This window comes from Hemicordylus capensis, chromosome 2 (genome assembly GCF_027244095.1).
Source record: "Hemicordylus capensis ecotype Gifberg chromosome 2, rHemCap1.1.pri, whole genome shotgun sequence".
NCBI classification, from domain to species: domain Eukaryota; kingdom Metazoa; phylum Chordata; class Lepidosauria; order Squamata; family Cordylidae; genus Hemicordylus; species Hemicordylus capensis.
Window position 1 is genome coordinate 182,194,259 of NC_069658.1, and position 16,802 is coordinate 182,211,060.

Genomic DNA, 16,802 nt, shown 5'->3' on the forward strand with positions numbered 1-16,802 from the left:
TTATTTGTTGTTATATTTGTAAGAAGCCTGAAACAAGTGATGCAGCATGGCCAACTCTAAACATCTTATGTCCTGATCAGCAACATTATCAATCTGCTATAGCCAAAGATGGTTCTGGGATACAGTTCAATTGCACAATACATTTGAGGCTGTCTTCAGTTGGCATCAAAAGCATGCATCCCCCCACCCCCTAACAGCACAGCTGTTGCTGGGAAATGGTATTTGCCCAGCAGTAAACACAACATTTGGTTGCAGCTTGGAGGGCTGTGTGTATTGCATGAGTGCTGTGTACACTTATTGCCCACACCAGCACTGGCAAAGTGTAATATGCTTTCTCTCCTTCCCAAACTCAAATGTCCTTGTCAGTTTGAGAACATTTTGAAAGAATTTTCTAACATGTTGTAGTTGTTCTAAAGTTGGGGGGGGGGGGCGGGCTTCCCTCTGTTCTTTTGCAATGTGAGAGTGCTGAGGGAAGGGTGTGAGGCACAGTGAGATATATCTGGAAAGCAACCTTGTTGGTGTTGACTATTTTTCAGCAGTCCTTGGCTGCTCATGAATCTTTTCTCACTTTCTAAGCTATCCATTCCCTCTCTCCAGTGCCAGGGCATACAGCTCCCTTGTTTAATCGGGAAAAGTGGGGAAAGCGGCAAACAACTCCTTCCCCTCAGCACAGCTATGCCCTATGCTAACTCTTCCCCCTCCCTCCCCTCCCATTGTACGGAAGAAGCTGGCTACTGAGCTATAAATACCGGGTGTGGACTGGTACTTTGTCGGCACCTGGCCATGCCCAGCTCCTGCAATGTCCTGGGAAGGAGGCATTTATGTGGCAAGCAAGCAACAAGGTCCCCTTCTTGTAGTGCAGACCAGAGACCTGGTTTGATGGGTTAGAAGCGTTTATCAGGCCTTATCACATGATCTGCTCGGGCCTATTGTTGTCCAGAAGTCTTGGTTGGATTCTGGCTGGCTGGCTGGCTTGTAATTCCTTTCTTCAGACAGACCCTGGTGGCAATTAGGGCTGCCATAGGTCCAGATGGCGAAACTAGCCAAAATCTGTCACCAAAAGAAGTGGAAATAGCAGCGGGGAAGCAGCTTGCCTAGGGAGCAAGAGGCTGTTAGTCCAAATCCCCACCAGTGTGCTTCCAAGACTCTGCCTAGTAAATATATATTTGTTGTCACCTATATCAGGCAGCAGCGATATAAGAAGGTGCTAGAGGCGGATGCTCACTTCAGTTACAGTGGCAAAAGCATCATCTTTTACTGTGTGGGAGAAAGGCAATGGTAAACCCCTCCTGTATTCTACCAAGAAAACCACAGGGTTCTGTGGTCGCCACGAGTCGACACTGACTCAATGGCACAATCTTTCCTTTCCTTTACTCACTAAAAAAAGTTTCCGAAAAGTCTCTACTTTGCATTAAAATGTGCATGACATTTGTATGTGTTAATTGGTATAATATATGCATATTTTGCATATTTGGACAAATCTGGTGTATTTGTAAGGGGAAAAATGAAAGCCACCACACACGCCCCCTTCTCTACAGTTCAAACACCCTCTTCCGGATCACAGACTCCCATTGGGACAAATGGTGCATTTAATTTCATTTATAAGTGGGAGGAAGATACAGCTTGGTCCGTCTGCATTTGATGGGAGACTGCAAGATATTCCCCTGCGTGGAAGAGCATCTACAGTCATCCCTCGGCAACCGCGGGTTTCCCAATTGCGGTTTTGAGTATCTGCAACCAGGGAATTGTGGTAGGTCTAGCCAACCATGAGCTGAGTGTCTGCAGTTTGGTGAGATTCCCCCCCCCCAATTGGGGGGTTCATGATTTTTGGGAGTCGGGTAATTTGGGGGGGTTGGGGTCTTTTGGGGGGTCCCCTTCACTCCTCTTAATGACTCCTGGTAATTTGGGGGTTCCCCCCATTTTTTCCTATCTTTTTGCGACCACGATTCCCCTAACCCCCATTTGCCATTGATTTCAATGGCTCGTCTAACGCAAATTTGCGAACTGTGAAGTTTTCCCAGAATTGGAACCCTTGCGGTTGGTGAGGGATGACTGTATTTTGCATGGAAAAAGTCCCAGGTTAACTCCCTAGCAGTATCTCCAGGGCACTTTCCAGATTACACCCTAGAACAACAGTAAAATGCTTTGGCTTGGCAGGATCGTATTGAAAACGATCCCCAGAATCTCAAACTCCTACAACAGGAAAATACAGCTATTTTTCTGCAACGGACTTGCAGTGTTGTAGCACTATAACGCAAAGATAAAATCAGAAATAAAGCACTGGGGATGTGAACGGCACCTTGATATCAGCACAGGGACTGCGGTGTCACCACACAGGAAGTATGGCAGCACACTTAGGAGATCCATAGTGACACTGTTGTAGGGGTTAATCTGGTACGTTCCTAGGTAGGGCTGAGAGAAACCTCTGCGTGAAATTGTGGAGAGCTGCTGCCAGCCAGTGTAGACAACACTGAGCTAGATGGACCAATGATCTGACTCAGTATAAGGCAGCTTCCTATGTTCCTATGCATATTTAAGTTGACTTTTAGTTACATGCACTCCAATCCTAACCAAACTATCACAGTAGTAAGCAACCCAGTGTGATCCCTGAACTACATTTAAGCAAAAAACATTAGCATTTATAGTGCAAGTCCAAAAGGAACATGTCCAGAAGGAAAAGCCACCAATTTGCTGTCAGTGTAGATCTATACAGTATATTTACCACTCTGATTTTAAGCAGGACAGCAGAATGGTATATGTGGAGTTACCCAAATTGCTTAGGATTGAAAAATAAGCAAGCATTTCAAGAGCAAAGGAGCCTTTTAAACACATTCCCTGTGATCTAATTTGTAAAGTCTTATTCTGAAGCAAGTGCATAAAACAGGCCAAAAATAATGTACTTTTGATAGGGGGAAGGGGAAAATGCTTAATTCCTATTTTAGCAATGTGTGAAGAGTGAAGCCACATGCAAGAATTTGGGGGTATTTTGGTTCCCTACAAGCTTATAAAAAGACAATATGTAAAATATGAGCTACAGTTACAAGCACAGAGCAAAATAAAATAGCCACTAAAACTTAAAAGAAGAACCATATTCTGGAGGTAAAGATTTTTGTGAACCACCTAGACTAGAGCCTTTGGAGTCCGGCGGTGTATAAAATAAACAAGAGAACACGTTTTCTTATATATTTTTATATGTATCCCATTTTGAGAACTTTATTGCTTTAAAAAGCAGCATATACATATCTCTAATAAATAATTTATAATAAATGGTTTATTTATAATAAATTATAGTAATTTCTAATAAATAAAGGCACAAGAAACCAAATGAGAGCTAGTAAACAGCCTAATATCTCCAAACCCAGCAGCCACCACATGATAAACCAAAAAGCAGAAAGGGAAAACAAAAACAGATTGATTTTGTTATAGCATTTCTTCTTTTCCCTCTCTTTTTATTTTTGGAGCTCTTTAATACTTTTGCAGTAACTAATTTCCTCAAGAAAGTGTACTGTGAGCTTTTCTTACAAGTTTGTACTTTAACAGTTTTAGCTTATGCTTGTTGGCATCTAGTACTGCTTGGGAAATCATTTTTTAAAAGTTAAAAATCTCTTACTCTGGCACAAACAAGGGGGTGGGAAAGAAACACATACACACAACACAAGTGGAGGCTTTCAAATGAGGGTGGGATCTTTCTCACACAGAGAGAGTTCATAAGTGTGGGAAAGAGAAAAACACTCAGAGACTTCTAAGGGAAAGAAATCACACACACAAAACAAACAGGTGCATGTATGTGTTTTGGGTGTTTTTTTTAAACATAAGGGAAGACAAGCCAGCAAACAGCTTCTACCTCGAACTCCTCCTCCTCACTCAGCAAGTGCATGCAAATGCTGAGGTGAGCACAAGACAGAGCTCCAGGAGGAGGACCAATCAGGTGGCTGCTGGGAGAAGGCAGGGCTGGTTTTTAACCCTTTACTTCCTCTCAGGGCCGTCCCTAGTGGGGTGTGGGGCTGGGGGTGAATCAGCATGTGCGGGGCCTCCTTAACATTTCATATCATTACAGAATCATACTGATTGAAGACATACAGTGCAAATAGTGTGAGTGAGGTTTTGGGACATGTCCAACCAGCTTGGACATATAATGCATTTCTAAAGAAATGCAAATAAAAAGCACAACATATGCTTCACAGTTCTCAGAGCTTCTGGGTTGCAAATCAACTTGAGCATAGTGCATTCATAAACAAACAAACAAATTATATATTGTTTGTTCTAGAAGCTTTTGTAATTTTCTGCCATGGAACAAGCTACTTATAGGACTTTTTGGATGGGTTTTAAAAAACAATTTGTCCAGTCCACTTCAATTTAAAGATACATATTCTTCCTACCCTGCCCTACGTCTCTGCTCAGTGTCAAAGCCCTATGCAAAGTCATTCCAGGTGATTTAAAAGCTGGGGCTTAAAGGGGGGTGTTTTACCCTTTTTTATGAAGGCAAAGGGCAGATTCTTCCATATGGGGTGGAATGATGGTTGTGGGGTGGGGGGGCTTCAGTTCCTGACATTTTTGTAATTTTCTACCATGAAACAGGCCATGTATAGGACTTTTGGGATAGGGTTTTTTAAATTTAAAAAAATTAAAAACCAACAATTTGTCCAGTCCAATTTAAGGATACATATTCCTCCCACCCTGCCCTTTCATCTTTGCTCAATGCCAAAGTCCTATGGCAAGCCAATCCCTAAATATTCAAGGGGGGGGATAACCACAAAATGGAAATCACATCATACCTCCATTGCTAAGGCTGGGCTGGGCAGAGGGTCTGTAGAGAGCTCTGGTGCTGGACACTCTCTACCTGCCTGCTTGCTTGCTTCTTTCCTGAGCTTCAGGCTTCAGGGAGGCCTGCCTGGAGGCCTCTCTGGAAGCCCCGCCCACCCATCGAACAGCTGAGAGGCAGGGAGAGATGGAATTCTAGCAGCTTGCCTGGGAGCCTTCCAAGCTGCACACAGACACAAAAGATTGACTGCGGGGAAAGATAAGTGGCTGGGACTGGGTGAGAGAGGAGGGCAGGCTGCACTGCAGTGTGCCAAGAGTGGGGCCTATACCAGCGCAGGGCTCAGGGCAATTGCCCCAGTCGCCCTGCCCTAAGGATGGCCCTGCTTCCTCTGCTGTTGCTTGCCAGCAGTCAGCAGCTGAGGAGAAAAGTACAAAGCAGACGAGAGGAGGTAGGTAAATTATGGTGGCATGGCTAGGACTCCAGATATCCCCTCCCAACAAGAAAATAGAGGGAATTAAAAATAGCCTAAAATCCAGTTCAAAAGTCCCATGATGGCAACCCTAGCACTGGCAATTCATAGGCTGAATACCTGCCTGACCACCCCCCAGGCTCCAGGTTCAGGACCTGCTTCAGGCTCTAGCTGTGGGGGTGGGGTATTGGTCGTCTGTGAAAGCCCTTGACTGAACTCAGACTTTTCAACATCTCAGTAATGAAAACGGGGACATGTGAATGGGTAAGCAAACTGCTAGGCCCATACCACAAATGGATAACAGACCATTAGGTGCATTCAGAGCACTCTGTTCTAATTTACCAAAGCAAATTACCCACCATTGTTTTTCAGATGAGACTCAATTGCACTTGTAATAACCAATTATCTTACCAAGGATTACTTAGCCCCGCCCCAACCCCCACCGTTAAGCATTGTTGAAGACTGGATTCCACCTGCTAAATGCTGTGCACTGCGTGGTGCCTCACTGTTGTGCACCCACTTGGAGACCCTGAGGAGGACATCAGGTGGTTCAGTGGCTGAGCGGGGAGAGGACAGAATCCTTGCCCAAGTATAATTATTGTTTGCTGCAATACCAGTGGCAGCACTGGTCATATGTGGGCAAATTCTCATTGCTTGGTGTGTACACAGCAATAAAGCAGCAACGTCTTGGAGATGGAGCTGCTCTACAAATGCTTGTTTACCAAATTGTCCCCTTAGTAATCTCTACCCTTCCTAGAGGGCATCATCCTTGCCTCTGGGACATGCGCAGCATTGATGCCTTTCTACTTCTTAAAAAGATAATTAATGATCCAGGGGACAGTAGGGACCAAGTAGTGTGCTTGATTAGTTCTTTTAAAGTTTTGAAGGAGTCTGTTCCCTTGCTCTCCAGTGAGAGTAAAAAGGAGCAGTGACATGTTTATCCCACCCTGTCCCAGGGCTAGACCTCCCGGAGACATGTGTTTAAGGGGGAAGGTGGGGCCCCTGCAACCCAGTATTGAAGCTAAAGTTAAATAGTAACATGCTTTAATGAAAAAATAAACTGTTACTTGAATGCCTGTCTTGTTTCGCTGACAGTAATGTTATGTTGTTAAGTGTATGCAGGCACACCTTAATTGTTATATGGATGTTCGACTAAATGCAAGGATCTCATTACCACTGAACTGTATATTGTTGAAAGAGATCAAAGCAAAGAGTTACGAAAACTGGAACATAAACGTGAGAGATGTTTATGACTGTTGTCTGGCAATGTCCGCCAATAGTCCCTCCCAGTGTAGACTAAAATACAGTGCTCTCTCCTTAAATCTACCTCAGGCCTGCACAATGTGTGACCTATGAAGTTAAATGCAGCCCACTGGCTCTGTGTGATGGTCTTCCAGGTGCTTGACAACCCCCAACACCATGTTTTAGGAGTTCCAAGCAAGCATCAAAATCAAAGATTCATCTTGCATCTCCAGTCAAAAAGACCCCTCAGATAGCAGAATTGCAAAATACTTCTGCCTGAGACACTGGAGAGCTTTCGCCAGTATAATAATAATAATAATAATAATAATAATAATAATAATAATAATAATTATTATTATTATTATTATTATTATTATTATTATTATTCAATTTCTATACCACCCTTCCAAAAATGGCTCAGGGCGGTTAGACAATACTGTAGCTAGAGTAGACAATACTGAGCTAGATGGACTAATAGTCTGACTTGGTATAAGGCAGCTTCCTCCATGGTTCCAAAACTCTCTCTAGTTTCTCAGGTTGAGGTAGTGGCTGGGGGGCTTCTTATCAGCTTTGGCTGATATGTCGACTATGCCCATTACTGGAGTTACAAGACCTTAATAACAGTGTTGTGGGGGAAATCCTCTGGAACCTTGTCCTCCTGTTTAATTCAGCCCCTTGCGATCATCTTTCTCTAAGGCGTACCTGTGGCTAATCCCATGCATGGCAGCTCTCACGAGAGTTTGCAAGCAGAAGCACTGTGGTGATTGGGCAGTGGAAATTCCATATGCAGATAGGGAAGAGGAGCCACCTGTGGCATCGCGATGATAGGGCAGTGGCGATTCCATATACAGATAGAGAGGAGGAGCCTGTGAGAGCAGAAGCACCATGGTGATTGGGCAGTGGGGACTCCATATGCAGATAGGAAGGAGGAGCCGCCTGTGGCACCATGGTGATTGGACAGTGGGGATTCCATATGCAGATAGGGAGGAGGAGCCTGTGATGGTTAGGGTCAGCTGAAATGCAGCTGTTACTGGTTGGAAGATGTTCTTGATTGTAGAGGAGAGGAATCTATCTATATATTTCTCTTAAATGTACCCGTATCGAATCCCATGCATGGCAGCTCTCATGAGAGTTCCCAAGCAGCTGCCAGATAGCTGCAGGAATGGGTGGACGGCAGCCCAGCCGGACGACAGAAAAAAATGGAAGAGGTGGCCAGACAGGCCAGCGGGCAGTGAGGGAAAGAGGTAGCCAGGCCAGCCGGCAGGCAGTGAGGAAAAGAGGTGGCCCAGCCAGTGAGGAGGGAGGGAAAGAGGCGGCCAGGCCGGCCGGCAGGTGGGCAGGGAGGGAAAGAGGTGGCCAGGCTGGCCAGCTGGAGGGGAGGGAAAGAGGCGGCCAGGCCAGCTGGCTGGAGGGGAGGGAAAGAGGTGGCCAGGCTGGTGTGCAGAGAGGGAAGGAAAGAGGTGAACAGGCCGGCAGGCGGAGAGGGAGGGAAAGAGGCGGCAGTCCAACGGAGAGGGAGTATAGAACCGGCCACTCCGGCTGGCAGGCAGAGAGGGAGAGAGGTGGCTAGTCCGGCGGGCGGGGAGGGAGGTAAGAACCGGCCACTCCAACTGGCAGGCGGGGAGGGAAAGAGGCAGCCAGACTGACCAGCAGGCAATGAGAGAAAGCAGTGGGCGGTGCGGGAAAGCGGCGGCCAGGCCAGCCGGTGGGCGGCGAGGGAGCACGCCACTGGAGGGAGGGGGAGAACAGACTGGTGCTGAAGACAGAATGAAGATGGGGGGAGAGCCTGGTAGAACTAGGGACGCAGATGCTCTGCGAGCCCCTTCAGGAGAAGAAAGCTACTGTTGTGTTAATTAAAAAGACAGAGACAGAAGAAAGACAGAGGGGAAGAGCAAGTGGAGAAGAGAGAAAGAGAGAAAAAGGGAGGGGAAGAGAGAAAGAAAGAAGGGTGAGGGATGGATCTGAGCCTGTCAGTGGCCTGAGGGGAACAAGCAGCCATAGCGGTGCCTATTGGAAGCCAAGAAGGGCCCAGTCAACCACTGCTGCTGTTTGGGGCTACCAAGGCCATTGGCACAGGCAGGCAGGCAAGGGGCGGGCCCGGACCTGTCAGCAGCATGAGGGGAATGAGTGGCCATGGCGGTGGCATCAGCGAGGAAAGGCCCAGTCAACTACTGCTGCTGCTGCTGTTCCTCCTGTGGGCAGGAGCAGGAGCGGAGCTCCGGTGAGAGTGGGGAGGTCTCTGGTGATAAGGGGCTGCAGCCTGGCCAATAGGCTCCACAATGCAGCAGCTGCAACCAAAAGGGGTGAGGGAGGTGGAGTAAAGGGATGGAGGAGTTACCAAGAGGGTTGAGGGGGGTGGAAGCAACGGGATGGAGGAGGAGGAGCAGGAGTGCGGCTCAGGTGAGGGTGGAGAGATATCTGAGGTGAGGGGGGCTGTGGCAGGGTATGAGGGGAGCAATCAAGTACTAGTGCACAGATGTTCTGCGCAGGTTAAGCTAGTTTCTTTTATTTCTCTTTTTGAAACCCAGCAGAATGAGTAATTTCACCTCAGTGCCCAGAGAGAAATTTTACCTCATCTGGAAACTTACCTCTGTGTGATAAAAACACTGCCTGATTTGAAAGCATGTGTATCTGTTGTTGTTTATAAATGTCCATTATGTTGAATACTTTCCCCTTTTTTATAGTCTTGGATAATTTGATGGCAGCAGGCAAATGTCCATTTCGTTTCAACATCTATAGTACTCATAGATAACCTAACCACCACCACCACCCCGCCATTTCCATTTATTTTAATGCCCCGTTATCTGCAGTTTCTCTATCCATGCGCCCCGTGGAACAGAACCGCCATGGATAATGGAGTTCTCCTGTAGTAAATATGCTGGTAATCTCCAGCACTGACTACTGTAATGCACTCTACAATCAGGCTGCCTTTGTACATAGTCCGGAAACTACAACTGGTACAGAATGCAGCAGCCAGGTTGGTCTCTGGGACAACCTGAAGGGACCATATAACACTGATTTTAAAATAATTACATTGGCTGGCAATATGTTTCGGAGCAAAATACAAGGTGCTGGTTATTATCTATAAAGCCCTGAACAGCTTAGGTCCAGGGTACTTAAGAGAGTACTGCCTTTGTCATGAACCCTCCCTATTAAGTTCATCTGGGGAGGCCTGGTTACGGTTGTCGCTGGCTCGTCTGGACGTTTTCCAGATCATACGCTGCAACAGTTGATGCGATGTGTCTGTTAAGCGCCCTTCCGCATTTCTCATGTTGTAACATCACGGTTGCTGCGCTGTCACCAGGATGCCATCCATATTTCCGATGCCTTGATTCAGGTTTCATTGATGTGTTTTGGCCCTATAATGTTGTAAAACTGTTGCAGGAAAGTGCTGTGTTTTTCTGTTGTACAAAGGCTTGCCCCATGTTTGATGCATTGCAGTCTGGACGGTTCACTTGGGTTTCATGCAGTGTAGTCTGGACGGTTCACTTGGGTTTGCAGATTTTTACAGCCCCTTTCCACCCATTCCTGAAATAACGTTGCTGCTCTTTTTCAACGTGAGTTCTTGTGCAAGGGTGCAACCCGTTTCTCATCTGCTTTCGGCTTTTGATTTCAATCGCTCATGTTTTTCATTAAGACCTTTTGTGGGGGCGGGGGGCACATTCATTCTGTGGATTCGCTGGCTCATTTGGCAGATTAAGGATCTGTTGATATGTAAAGCCACACAATATATTTTTTCTTAATATATTGTCACCTCTCGTTTTTTTATTTCTACTTTCGACCCTAGGTTTCGGTAACATTTGTCTCTGGAATTTGATATGTAAAGCCTTTTTTCCCCCTTTTAAAAATATATACCTAATGTATTTCTGCTGTTTCATTTCCGCTTTCACCCTTGGCTTTTGATCCCATTGGTCTCATACACCACGTGTTTGGTGCTTCTGCTTGCACAAAGGAGAAAGTTGTTGCACCTTTGCACAAAAGCACTGAGATTTTTTTAAGAAAAAGACTTTGTTGCATCAGTGGTTCCCCATCCCCTCCTCGACCCTATTGGCTGGAAATGGAGGAGGAGGGGGCAGTGAATGCGATCCAGGTGGAATATGGACACCTCCTGCCTAGAAAATCTGCTGCAGTGGTGGGCAGTAGAGACAGCCAAAACCCTTTCATGTTGCATAGAAAAATCAAAGCCACTGCGCTCACGGTTTCCAACCTCTGCCTAATTCCACTGCACTTTGCAACACTTTAACCGTTGTAAATCTTGTAGTCTGGAAAATGCCCTTGTGGCGACTTAGGGCAGCCTTCTTTGTGGCTGCCCCAGAGCTTTGGAATGTACTTCCTATCAAAATAAGAGCTTCTTCTTCTCTGATTGCTTTTTAAAAGACCCTTAAAACACACCTGTTTTTAATCAGGCTTTTAATCAAAACCAATTTTAAACTGTTTAATTGTTTTATTCTGTGAAATTGTGTTTTATTCTGTGAATTGTTTTTAATTGTTTGTACTCTGTGAAAATTTTAATTGTTTTTATTTTATTTAAATAAAAGCGCAGTGGCTTTGATTTTTCTATGCAACATGAAAGGGTTTTGGCTGTCTCTACTGCCCACCACTGCAGCAGATTTTCTAGGCAGGAGGTGTCCATATTCCACCTGGATCGCATTCACTGCCCCCTCCTCCTCCATTTCCAGCCAATAGGGTCGAGGAGGGGATGGGGATCCGCTGATGCAACAAACTCTTTTTGGAAAAAAATGGTTTGGATTATATACACCACCTAGCGATATATATAAGGTGGTATATAAATATGACAGATAAATACATAAAATAAATGTGTTCCTATATTTGTAACTTATTTCTTACAACTACTAAGGTATGCAGTGATGAACATTTTACATGTGTGGCATTACAATACTGTCTTACAGTATACTCTTGTGAACCTTTGGTCTGCTGGGTAATGAACCACACTGGCCACTGTGTGTCAGGGTGCTTCCCATCCTGCTTAGTACCACCTAGAAACCAACAAGCTTGTCAGTTTCGTCTCTTCATCCACAATCTGGGTGTCCTAGTGAAGAGTACTTGTAATATTACCTCTGTTTCTTACTAAGTGTCCTAGAAGGAGAGTGGCACCTCTCCGGCTATATTAAGATATAGCCAGAAGTGATATTTCTGCAGTAAAACATGTTATATGCCTTTTAGTGTGTGTAAAGGGGATTTGGAGGAGGTTGTTCCATACACAAGATCACACAAGGCATATTAATTGCTCATCAATGTCCTTTTAAGCATCTTGTGCACTACTTATTTATTTATTTATTTATTTATTTATTTATTTATTTATTCAATTTTTATACCGCCCTTCCGAAATGGCTCAGGGTGGTTTACAATTAAAATAGAAACCATTAAAACCAACAACAATTAAAACAGAAATATAAATACCAATTAACAATTAAAACATCTTAAAAACCAATTAAACTATCAGAACAATTAAAACCCTGAAAACCAGGTTAGTATTAAAACTAATTAAAAACCCTGAAAGGCCAGGCCAAATAGATGGGTTTTAAGGGCTCTCTTGAAGGTCAGTAAGGAATTAAAATTGCGAATTTCTGCTGGGAGCGCATTCCACAGCCCGGGAGCAGCTACAGAGAAGGCCTGCCTCTGAGTCACCACCAAACGACCCGGTGGTACCTGGAGACAGACCTCCTCAGATGACCGTAACGTGTGGTGTGGATCATGTAGAAGAAGGTGCTCTCTAAGATATCTCGGACCCAAGCCGTTCAGGGCTTTAAAGGTAATAACCAGCACTAATACTAATAGTATAGGAGGCAAAATGGGGAATTAATTTATTGGCTGTTTTCATTGAGTAGCGACTGCTTTATTTGCATTTATCGTGTTGTCACATTTACTACACATGCAACTGGACAGCTCACCAGCCACCATCAAAGCAGGTGCAAAGGAATGGCCATTTTGAGCTCTTCAGTAGTGACAGCTGAACTGCAAGAAGTAGGTCTAGAAGGCTGCATGTATCCGTGGCTGGGCAAGATGCCAGCTAGCTGTACTTTACAGTTCCTTATTGTGACTTCTTGAGGTCGGGGGGGGGGTCACTTTTCCAGGCAGCAACCTGGAGATGAGATGTGTGTTCAAAGCTACTGTGCACTGGGAAGCTGTTCCTGCCCCCAACCCCCTACTATGCACGACAGGGCCTGTCTTCCAAACAGGAAAAGCAGTAGCCAAAGGACAACAATTGGCCAGTGGGACTCCATGCTTGGGAAGGGCAGGGGTGATAGACCAGCTTTCCTGTCTCAGGGTGGCCTCATCTTCCCCTGCCACCTCTACCCACCATTTCAGTCCTTCATGTGCCCATAGTTTAAATGCAGATCCAGGTATGGCCAAGATGCTTCTGCTTCATGAAGAAAGAAGCCATAAAACTTGGCTGGTCTGGTCCTGAGATGTAGACAGAGTGAGTTTGATTAGGAGCAGGCTTCACAGCCTTGTTTGTTGATGAACTCCATGGATGGCCTGGGGTGGATCAGCGGGTGAGATGCAGGGCTTCCAATTTGTGTCCTATGCCACCTGATAAAGAGACTGGAGTGATGTAGCACTCTGATGTAGCATAGTTCCGTCTAGCTCAGTATCGTCTACTCTGGCAGCAGTCTTCTAGGGTTTTCAGGCAAGGGTCTTTGCCAGTCGTACCTGGAGATGTCGGGGATTGAACTCAGGACTCTCTGCATGCAGAGCATGTGCTCTAGCACTGAACTGTGGCCCCAAATAAAAGCTAAGTATCCAGGAGTGGAATTTGAATCCATGCCTCCCTTCAGAAACCAGAACATCCCAGCAGGATTAATTCCGTTCCTTGGGTCTTGCTTTAAATACTCTAAAGTGCTATATATTTGCTTTGCTTTAATAACTTCCTTTAATTCTCAGTTCCCTATCTGTAAAATGGGAATATAGACCTACTTCATATTGAATACTGGCTCCTGGGAATAAGGATTTGTAAAGCACTCTGGGTGTTGAAGAGTTCTCCAGTGCGGGCAGTACCAAACAGAAAGCAGGGCAGGAAGTACTACCATCTCACAAAGGAGTTTAGTGCTACTAGCTCTGGCTTTGCACAGTAGTTGCTGAGCCATCCATACTGATCCTCCTAGAGGTGCCCAGCACACAGTTTTGTGCGGTCCCAGTTTGGGCTCGCTAGTGCAGGTATGGTCAAATTAACTAACTTTATCAGGACCAGAGAAGGTGGACAATTAGCAGATGGGATAGGAATAAAATTGCAACTTGTCATTATTTTCATTCATTGGAATGGAAAATATGGGTGTTATTTATTATGGGGTCTGACATGCACACACTCTTGTCTGCCATTTTCCTCAGAGGCCCTCAGGGTTCTCCAAAAGGAAATGAATCTCCTTGATTCCCTCTGGTCTGGGTTCAGGGCTAGCTGAGCCTTCCTGAAAGCAGATCTGAGAGCCTGGAAGGCTGGCTCCGAAGGTGACCACGCTCAGGAAGGGGGCAGGGCCTGAACCCTATGGAAGCCAAGACTAATGCCAGGAAGATGGAGTTGCAAGGGATAGGGCAAGCAACTGGCTGGAATTTTATTGACCTGGTCAGTAACTCTTGGATGCCTTCATTCTCCTGTCCAGCAGCCAAAAAAAGAAGGTTGTAAAGCCGGCCGGGGGGCGGAGCCTGTCTAGCATATTCATTGTCTAAGGCAGGGGTCAGCAACCTTTCAGAAATGGTGTGTGTCATTTATTCACCTCTAATTTTAGATTTCACGTGTCAGTAATAGGTTTTAACATCTAGAAAGTCTCTCTCATATATAATGCTTTTGCAACACTAAATAAGCTTAATTTAAAATCAGAATGCAGATCTTAGTGCTGACAATTGGACTCAAGACTGTCCCTAGAGGAGTGCAGGGCCCCCCAAGTCCTGGGCTCCATGCTGCTGCACCAGCACCTCCTCCTCCTGCTGCATCCCACCACATTAGTGCCTAGCTGTGGGATAGGAACTTGAGGTGTGCGTTGAGGTGAACTCTGAGGTTTGTGTGCCCAAGGCCGGAGGTGGCAGTCACAACAGCTGCTGCTGCTCCTGCCATGGAGGGGGTGAGGAGGAAGGTCCCAGTCCCCTGCTGCGGCTTCCTGTGTCCATCCTTTTTGCCTCTGTCACCCATGTACTCTAACTCCCTGATGGCAGCAGCATCAAGCCCCTGCTCTGCTCTGTACAACCTCCCTTCCTGCTGCCAGCAGGGAGGGAGAATGGAGCAGAGCAGGGGCTGGATGCTGCCACAGCTGCTCTTGCTGCTATTTGGGGAGTTACAGCACTTTGGCAGTGGAGGCAAGACGTCTTTGAGTGGCACTAATGCTGCTGCTATTCCAATTTGGACTAACCATGTTTATGCTACTCAAACTCTTTCCTTGTGCTACCTTTGGCACGTGTGCCATAGACTGCTGACACCTATGACTAGGTTGGTGTGTGTGGGTGTGTGTGTGTGGGGGGGTAAAAACACAGATGTTCTGAAAAGGAGGATCACTTTCTTTTAGAAGCTGCGTCCTGTCACAGTAGGTATGTGCGAACTGGTTCGAATTCGAACCGAACCAGCCATCAGGTTTGAGCCGCAGATTCGAATTTGAACCAAAGGTGATTCGATTCCATCCACCAAAAGTGGGTGGGATAGTAGCTGGCACCCATGTGTACCTACCACCCAAACCCCAAAGCAATTGGACATTCATACGGTTTTTTATGAATTTTTGATATATATATATATTTTTTCTCATAGGGTATAATGGGACTCGAACCATCCCATTATTCCCTATTGTGGAGCACCCATGGGTGCCAACAACCACCCAAACCCCAAAGCAATTGGACACCCCTATGATTTTTTATGAATATTTGAAATATTTTTAATTATTTTTCTCATAGGGTATAATGGGACCTGAACTAGCCCATATCCCCTATTGTGGAGCACCTAGGGGCACAAAATTGGGGTGGGTGGTAGGCACCCATGGGTGCCTACCACCCACAAAACCCCAAGGCAATCGGACACTCCTCTGATTATTGGTGAATTTTAAAAGTATGTTTGAATTCCTCATAGGGAATAATGAGGATTCATTATTCACATCAGGGGGAAAGGGGTGTCCTAGAGTGGAGTGTGGTGGGTGGTAGTTCCCAAGTAGGGCAAGGAAGCTATCAGAATTATTTGAAAGGAATTGGGTGAAGGGCTGATTTTTAAGTGATTTTTGAAGTTTACGTGTCTTTAAGGTTTTTCTCCATAAAGAAGCATGGAGGTGTCAGCAAATGTATAGCTTAATGTTGGGGGCAAAGGGGTGGCCTAGAGCAGAGTGTGGTGGGTGGTAGTGCCCAAGGGGGGGGGCAAGGAAGCTATCAGAATTATTTGAAAGGAATTGGGCAAAGGGCTGATTTTTAAGTGATTTTTGAAGTTTATGTGTCTTTAAGGTTAGCAATGAGGGTGGATTCATGGTTTGTCATTGAAAATCTTATATGCTACCAAAGAATCTACACTCAGAACACTTCAGAAACAACAAAACCCACTACCCCATGGGTTGCTAACCCATGGGTGGTTGGCACCCTCACTCTGGGCCACCCCAGCACCTCCCAAGTGCAGTTATGGGGCTGCTGAAACCTCCATTCTTCCCTATGGAGAAAAACCTTAAAGCCACTTGTGGGGTGATGGGGTGGCCCAGAGTGAGTGGTGGTGTAGTGCACAGAGGGTGCTAACCACTCCCATGGGTTGCTAACTCATGGGGTACTGGGTTTTGTTGTTTCTGAGGTGTACTGAGTGTAGATTCTTTGGCAGCATATTAGATTTTCAATGACAAACCATGAATGGTGCTAAGGATGTTCTGAGGGGTCATTGCAAGTCCATATGAAACAACAAAGACCTGCCTACTGTATGTTTAAAAGGTATTTAACTATGAAGTAATTTTTCATAACCATGTCACATGCATGCCCTTCTTCCCAGCAGCTGCACATCAGTTGGTCAGAATATGGGGAGGTGAGAACAGGAGGCTTGCTTCATACTGAGGAATTGGATAAAACATTTCTTGCACATTTTTCTTAATATTTCCATCAGTAAATGGGCTAGAAACATTCTCACTCTCCTTCCTTTTAATGAGACCTGAAGTTTTAGAGTAGGGGCCTGAATTATCCCAGAGAAGCCACTGCAAACCTGTGGCTATGGTCTTGCTGCCTAAGTGAAAGCTTCCAAAAGTGAATATTCTGAATGCACACAGGGCCTGTATATTCCCACAACTTGGAGTTTGTTTTATACTGCCTCTTTTCTTGCTCTCTGTTCTAAGCAACTAATCCTGTTGATTTTTGTGTGTCTTTACCACC

General features: G+C 45.6%; 1 protein-coding gene across 2 annotated transcripts in view; it reads left to right on the forward strand.

The window, feature by feature from the left end:
• The window catches only part of S1PR2 (sphingosine-1-phosphate receptor 2), an 88,080-nt gene that overhangs the window by 62,925 nt on the left and 8,353 nt on the right, over nt 1-16,802 (forward strand). The window lies entirely within an intron of this gene.